General features: G+C 38.7%; 1 pseudogene; it reads left to right on the plus strand.

The window, feature by feature from the left end:
* The window catches only part of LOC109910932, a 496846-nt pseudogene that overhangs the window by 248738 nt on the left and 239418 nt on the right, over positions 1-8690 (plus strand).

The following is an 8690-nucleotide window of genomic DNA, read 5'->3' on the forward strand; positions in this document are numbered from 1 at the left end:
TCTCATACCTCTTTTCAACTCCTACCATTTGTTTGTTCTACTCTTCAGAACATTGGCTCATGACCCGATTACAGATCGAGCGGTCCAGGTTCTCATTCATTCCCTTGGGTTCTTGGCTTTCGCATGGGCCAGTGGCGCTCTTAACAACCAGCTCATGAGGAAACAACAAAGAAAGAGAAAAAATACAGAACCGCAGGCTTATGGTTCGCACTCAGAGGATTAAAAACCACTTCTGCTTGAGGCACTTTGAGTACCAAAAATGTAAGCATCATTTTCATGTGTGTCTGATTTACTTGCTTACTGACTGGGACTTGTTTTACACCAATCATGAGATGTGGCTTACCTTTATTATTATTAAACCATGAGATATTTCCTTGCAATTCGAGGAAACCTATCTTTCCCTCTATTTTGCCTAGTAACTTTACTTTTTTAAATTTCTATGTTCTCACACAGGCTCACTATCGTTTACTATGTTGGCATCGTAACCAACATGCAGATTCCTCCTCTGTACTTACAGCAGTTTGACACAGCACTATTTAATACAGTTACTCCATGTGAATGAGTTTCTGTCCCAGTAAAAGGTGTTATGAAAGGCTGTATCGGATATTGTAATTTCGCTATTGACAGAGCCAATCCTAGGAGCTGGGCTATCTCAAAAACAATTCTACCTAAACTTCAACCTATTGTTCCAGAAAAAAAAAACTCTCAGCATTGCCTCATCAACACATGTTCAATATATTCAAACTAGGTAAATGGCTTTTATATCTGTCTGGCCTGAACCAATCTGACAGTGAATTCTGTATACTTCCTGGCTTAATACCTCAGTTGCCTTCCCAAAATGCCATTCAATTGGCCAATGTTGATTTCAGTATCGCAAAAGAGTTGTTATTTTCTTTGAAAGGGACATCCTACTACCTACAGCATGAATGAAACACTGGTGGATAAGATTAGTGAGAATCCCAAGGTATTCTGTGAGTATATTAAAGGGAAGAGGATAACTGGGGCCAGAGCAGGACCCATTAGAGACCAATCTGTGCATGGATCTGCAGCGTGTTAGTAGGGTGCTAAGTGAGTACTGCATTTCTGACTCCATTAGGGAAAAGGAAACTGTAGGTATAGAATTCAGGAAGTGGGGCTGTGAGGGTTTTGAACAGATTGACATATGGAGTGAAGAAGTATGAGAAATTTTGGCAAGCTTAGATGTGGACAAGTCCCCAGGTCTGGATGAGTTGTATCCTAAGATGCTGTTAGAACTGAGGGAGGAAATTACAGGGGCTCTGACCCAAATTTTTACTTCCTCTCTGGCCATGCTGGAGCTCAGCTAATATGGTTCGACTTTTCAAGAATGAAAGCAGGGATAAACCAGGGAATTAGAAATTAGAATCAGTGAGTCTCACATCAGTGGTAGGGAAACTATTGAAGAAAATTGCAAAGGAGAGAACAAATCTTGACTTGAAGAAGCAAAGTTTGATCAGGGATTGCCAGTATAGCTTTGTCAGAGGGAGGTCATGGCTAACAAATTTAATTGAATTTTTCACGGGGTGATCAAGTGTGCAGATAAGGGTAGTGCAGTTGATGCAATTTATATGGATTTCAGCAAAGCCTTTGAGAAGGTCCCACATGGGACACTAATAAAGAGGGTAAAAGCACATGGGATCCTGGGCAAATTGACAAGATCAATTTAAAATTGATTTAGTGGTAGGAGATGGAGGGCGGTGCTAGAAGACTGCTTATGTGCCTGGAGGCTGATGTCCACTCATATTCCACAGGGATCATTACTGTATCCCTTATTGTTTGTAAAATATATATATAATATATAAATGACGTAGATGAGAATGTGAGGTAGGTGGCAGGTGGTTGGACAATACGTAAGCTTGCAGATGACACAATGGCTGGCCAGGTTGTTCGTAGTACGCAAGAAGCCCTTGGATTAACAGGAAAATATAGATGGGTTGGTCAGATGAACAGATTAGTGGCAAATGGAATTTAACCCTGATAAGTGTGAGGTGATTCACTTTGGAAAAAGTGACAAGCCAAGTGAGTACTCAAAGAATAGCTAGACATTAGAAAGCTTTAAAGAATTGAAGAATTATGGGGTGCTTGCCCACAAATCTCTGAAGGTGGCAGGAAAGGTCATTAGTGTGGTTAAGAAGGCATAAGGGTCATTTGTCTTCACCAGTCATGCATAGATTATGAGAGCAAGGGGTATTATGTTCAAGTTGTACAAAACCTTAGATAGGCCACAGCTGGAGTACTGCGCACATTTTTTGTCACCATACTGTAAGAAGGACATCATTGCACTAGTGGGGATGCAAAGAAGATTCACCAGGATGTTGCCTGGATTGTCCGTTTATCATTTGGGATTTAGCAGCTGTTCAGAAAAGTAGTTTTCATAGTCCCATAAAACTCATATACATTAAAGGAAGGAAGAAAAGCTTTTGTTGACACAATTTTCAAAATAGACATTCAACGAGCATGATTTGGGAATCTGGAAGTAGTGTTGACAAGGAGAAAAAATCTTGAAGCATTGAAGCCTGATAAATCTTGCAACGAAGTCAAAAACAAATGGTGCTACTGAGAAGCAACAAAGACATTATATAGCTAAAGGAGACATCTGCATAGATGAGACCTTGATGAGGTAATGCACGAGGAATTGGCATCTTCAATGAACAATATTCAGAAAGCTTTCCAGCAACATGTTTGAGATTTGTGGGAGCTATCCATTGAATAAATTATGGTTGTAATCTTCATACGATGGAAATTTGCTGAGAGGAAGTTTAAGTAAGATTGACAGTGTCATACAGCTTGAAGTTTTAGACAGCTATATATTTCATTTTTGTTTATCAAGAAAGTGAGTTATCTTTTGAAAGTCAATGAAGTCTTGTCAATGTAATATTGTTTCTATTACTGTTAAGGTAACTTCGTTACTGCAGTAAAAGAGAGCTGCAGCGAACAAGAGGGAACCTAATGATTATTGGGTAGAGCTGGAAAAAAAATAGGAACTAGCAACTTCAAGGTGATTGTATGACTGTTTACTTAGAATATGTTTGGAGGTGTTTTTGGGGCAATGATAGTGTCCCTACCTCTGAACCTGGAGACCTGGATTCAAGTATGAATAAAAACATATCTGAACAGATTGCTTAGCAATTACAGAGAACAAATGTGGGTATTGTATTGAGAGAGTATATTTAATGTGGGCAAACTAAGAAGGGCATTTTTCAGAACCAACTGATAGCATCAACCAGGATTTTGAGCCAGCAACATTAAAGGAACAGGGAGATACATTTCAAAGTCAGGATGGTGATGGTTTAGAGGAGTACTTTCAGGTGGTGATGTTCATACATATCTGCTGCTGTTGTCCTTCTAGCTTGTAGTATTAATGGACTTAAAAGGTATTGTCTAGGAAGCCTTGGTGAATTTCTGCAGTACATCTTGGTGATGGTGCACATTGATGCCATTATGCATCAATGATGCAGGGAATGAATATTTGCAGATGTGCTACCAATCAAGCGGGCTGCTTTGTTCGGGATAGTGTCAAGCTTCTTGAGTGTTGTTAGAGCTGCACTCATCCAGTTAATTGGGGATTATTCTATGTGCCTTGTAGCTGGTGGACAGGCTTTGGGGAATCAGGAAGTGATTTACTTACTGCAGTGTTCCTAGCTGCTGAACTGCTTTGTAGCCACTGCATTTATATAGCTAGGCCAGTTCAGTTTTGGTTCATCGTAACATCCAGGATGTTGATAGCTGACAATTCAGCGATGGTAATGTCAAGAGGTGATGATTAGATTCTATCTCCTTGAAAGCAGTCATTGCCTGGCACTTGTGTGGTGTGAATTTTTTTTGCCACATGCCAGCCTAAACCTGGATATTGTTATTAACATTAACCTAGGACAAAAACATTCAATAGCAATATCCATTACTTCACTTGAAACAGTGTGACGTAGCATTTGAAATTAATATATAGTTCAATATAATTTATTTTTGAGTTTGAATTTTTAAAATTTTGAATTAGTGACATATGGGTTTTCTATGTGTATGAAGGGGTTTAATGATTAACTTTCACGTATTTCTGTAGCCATGGTAATTTCTTTTTAAACAATTGAAAGATGGCCTTATCAAGATAAGTTGGACTGACTGGGTTTGTTCCCACTGGAGTTTAGAACAGTGAGAAGTGACTTGATCAAAATTTATAAGATCCTGTACCTAACAGGTTTTTATTTACAGTGGAGAATCTTTAAGATCAAACAAGATAAATGGGTTTCAGCACACATGGTAGAAACTTATAAGATCCTGAATGAAGTGGGCTATGGTGAGAAATTTGAGTTAATCATGTGAGAAATCCAGCAACAAAAACAGAAGTTGCTGGAAAAGCTCAGCAGGTCTGGCAGCAACTGTGAAGAAAAAGTCAGAGTTAATGTTTCGGGTCCGGTGACCCTCCCTCAGCAAAGTAGCTCTCAACATTGGGATCAATTGGCCACATTTTCCACTTTATGATGTCAAGATAAGGTTCTCACTAGGTGCATTGAGATGCCTATCAACTGTGATTATCAGCACCTCATCAACTGCACATCTCACTTCGTTAACATGTACATTCCTATCATGACTAAATTTTTGTGAATCATGCACTAGAACACCTGGATCCCTCCGCATTGCTGAATTCTTTAGTTGTTCTCTATTTAAGTCATTTCTGAATTTTATTTACCCTTCCAAAATGATCCACGTCACATTTCCTACATTACACCCCCTCTGCCAAATTTTTTGCCCACTCAGATAACCTATCTGCAGCCTTTTGTTGCATCTTTATAACGGTGCTCCCCTCATCTAAATCATTGATATAAATCAAGAAGATGTGAGGCCTCCATCACAGATCCCTGCAGATTCCATTCATCACATCCTGCTAATCAGAAACAGACTCATTTACACTTAGATTCTGTTTTTGGCCAGTCACGCAATCCTCTATCAATGCTAAACTGTCACCCTCTATACCGTGACCTTCTACCCTGTACAATAACCTTTTGTACGGCATTTTGTCAAATGTCTTCTGGAAATCCAACTACAGTGCATCTACCTAGCAGGTTACTCATTCAAAGAACTCTAATAAATTGGTTAAACACGATTTCCTTTCCACAAAATGGTGCAGACTTTTCCTAATTACCCTGCATTTTTTCTAAGTACACGACTGTAAACTGCTTAATGATTCATTCTAATACCTCCCTTGATAGATGTCAAGTTAACTTGCCCATAGTTTCCTGTTTACTGCATCTCTCTTTCCTTAAATAGATGAATTATGTTTGCTGATGGAACCTTCCCAGAAGTTAGTAAATTTTGGAAAAGTGACAACAACGCATTTACTACCCCATTAACCATTTCTTACAAAACCCAAGGATGAGATCAATCAAGATCCTAGGGACTTGTCAGCTCACAACTTTTTCAGTTTGCTCCAATCAGTTTGAGTGAAATACTATCACTGTATTCCGAGTGACCATAATTTCAACAAGTTCTCAGATCCTTCCCCCTCCTGATAGATACAGATTACCAAAACGTTTTTTGTAACCGTAACATATCTGAAACTATCCAACCTTTTCTAGGCACCTATAATCTTATTGCACTATTGCACCAACTCAATTTCACAGGATTCTAGATCCAGAATGATTCAGATCATCATATTTCTGCTAGCTGTTTGAAATAGACACACAATGAATCCCACACTCCTGTTCTTTCTCCTTCACCCTCCAAATTTCTCCTGTTCTATATTTTAAAAATTCTCCGTTGAAAGTTGCTCTTGCATCTGTTTCTACCACCCTCTCATGAAATACAGTCTTGATCACTCTAACTTGCTGCACGAAAACAAATTGTCCTCATCATCTCTTGGTTCTTTTGCCAACTATTTTAATTTTGTTCTCTGGGGTTATTTGCCATGGGTGAATGGAAATATTTTCTTTTAATTCTTCTTTATTCAAAATCATTAGTGGGTTGGATGGAATAAATAGTGAAAACTTTTCCCACATTTAAAAGTAGAAAGAATGAGAAGGCGTAGATTTAAAGTAATGTGCAAATGAAATAGGAATGATGGGGGAAAACCTTTTCACTCATTGGGTAGTTAGTGCAGGGAATGCACTGGCTGGAAATGTGGTGGATGCAGATTCAATTGCGGCATTCAAGAGGGCATCTGATATTTATTTGGACAGTAATGGTGTGGAGGGATATGGGGAAAAGTTGAGAGATTTGCACTAGGTAATAGAACTGGGCCAAATGGCCTCTTTCTATGCCATTACATTTCTGTGATTCTAAGTGGAAAATAGTCTTACTTGAATATTTTGGACTTCATATGTGATTTAATTCAATGAAGCACATACTCTAGTTGATCTGGACAGGTACTACACACTACTTTATACAATAATCCATTGTGATACACATGAGATAAGAGTGCTAATAGTTTTGTCATATTTGTATGCACTTGTGAGTATTCATAGGTTAAGGTATTTTCTGATAAGATTATAAATGAATTGCAATATATGCAAAGAATTTTCTATAATCATATGCATTGATTGATTGGCAGAGAGCCAAATTTAATGAGCGGAGCTGGCAGCAATGGACTAGATCGAAAAATTGGCAGGAAAAATGGTATCAAGCAATGGGCTCCTTCAAAGAGCAGATGATGTGGGTATATTCAAGATATATTCCTTCAATAGGGAAAGGTATGTTACACTTACATGGAATACTAATTTGATCTTTACTGGATTATTGCGTCCAGTTCTGCATGCCACATTTTGGGAACAATGTTGAGGCATTAAGAGCATGTAGAAAAGTTTGACATAATTGGTTCCTAAGGTTGGAACTGTTCTCACAGGAGTAGAGAAGACTAAGAGGAGGTTTTGATGGAGGTGTTCAAAATCATGAGAGGGTTGGACAGAGAGGGAAGAACAATTCCCAATAGTGAGAAGATCAAGAATAGTAAAGCACGGATTTAATGTAATTGGTGATAATATATTAGCAACTTGAGGAAAAATGTGTTGATGCAGTGAGTTGATAGGATCTGTAGTACATGGTCTGAGAGTATGGTGAAGGCAAGTTCATTCAAGTCATTCAAAAGGGAATTATCGTAAAAGAATGAGCAACACCAAGGGGAAAAGGCAGGAAGTAGCATGAGTTAAATTGCTTCCTGTGGTGAACTAGCTCATGATGACTCTTGACTTGCAACCTTTTATTATTCTGCAAACTATCATCTGTCTCATTGTTCTGAAATGGAATGTGTCATTTATACAAATTGTAAATGGGGGGAAAACTATAAACACTGGAATTTTTTCATAAATGTGCCTTTTGGGTAATGATGATGGCGTATGATCAAGCTCCAAACACTGCAGTTACTGCGAATACTTCACAATTAGTCTGCTCAGCCATGGACATCAAACAGCTTTGAATAATATGGGATCAATAGTAGTTTCAATGAATTTTGAAGGACACATAAGAGGTTTTGATGTTGATTAAGTGACTATTTTGCAACCTAGTAAACAGACTTGTGTGTGGCTGAAATGCAAAAGCTGCTGACCGGGACTTCTTATATTCAAAATAATTGAAAATATGTTGGTGCTGGTTTCCATATGGTGTGTTTTAGAAAATAGAAGGAATAAAAATACAACTCAACTTACTGGAAACAAACATTATTTTTCAATCGAGAATAGATGGAGCAACGCTTTGAAAAATAATAGTCCCAATACTCTTTCTCGTGACCAGCACTAAAGTTCATTGCCATCATTGATACATACAGGACAACGCAGCTGATTGAATTGGTACCCCAGCTAACAGCTCAAACTTCAACCATCAGTGTGTGCCATTTACAGGATACATTGCAGCAACTTACTGAGATTCCTTGAGCAGTACCTCCTAAACCTGCAGTCTCCACCACCTAAAAGGACAATGGCAGCAGCTTCATGGGAACATCATCACTTCCAAGTTCGACTATCCCACTTCCTGCACTGTCCTGACTTGGAACTAAATTGCCGTTCCTCCATTATTGCTGAGTTATAATCCTGGGATTCCCTCCCTAACAGCATTGTGACTGGACCTGCACCAGATGGATCACAGCAGTTTAAACTGATGGCTAATCATTAGTTGGGGCAGTTATAGATGGTCAATGCCCAAATCACAAGCATGGAGTTTTAAATATTTTTGCTCAAATATGGTGGCCAGTGACCAGCTTTTGGTTTTGTTGGAAAGTTTTTTTAATTCCCAGGTCAGAGCAATCGGTCACTCATGAAGTACTAATGTATCGACACAGAAGCTTGAACACAAACACCAACAGGTTCAAGAATAGCTTTTTCCCTACCATTATTAGACTGTTGAATAGACCTCCATAACTTCAAATAATATTGATCTTGCTAATGTTGATCTTGCTTTCCACACCACCTCTGCAGTTGAAATCTTGTATGCCTCGCTCTGTCTAAGCGCGCTATGATCTATACGTCCTTGTTTGCTACGATCTGCCTGTACTGATCACAAAACAAAGCTTTTCACTGTATTTAGGTACAATTAATCAAATCAAATTGAATAATGTTACAGAGGTAAGTCACTACTAGAAGCTGTCAATAAATTGTACATGAGATAACAAGGTGTAGAGCTGGATGAACACAGCAGGCCAAGCAGCATCAGAGGAGCAGGAAAGCTGACATTTCGGGCCTAGACCCTTCTTC

Source organism: Rhincodon typus, chromosome 2 (genome assembly GCF_021869965.1).
Source record: "Rhincodon typus isolate 14 chromosome 2, sRhiTyp1.1, whole genome shotgun sequence".
Taxonomy (NCBI): domain Eukaryota; kingdom Metazoa; phylum Chordata; class Chondrichthyes; order Orectolobiformes; family Rhincodontidae; genus Rhincodon; species Rhincodon typus.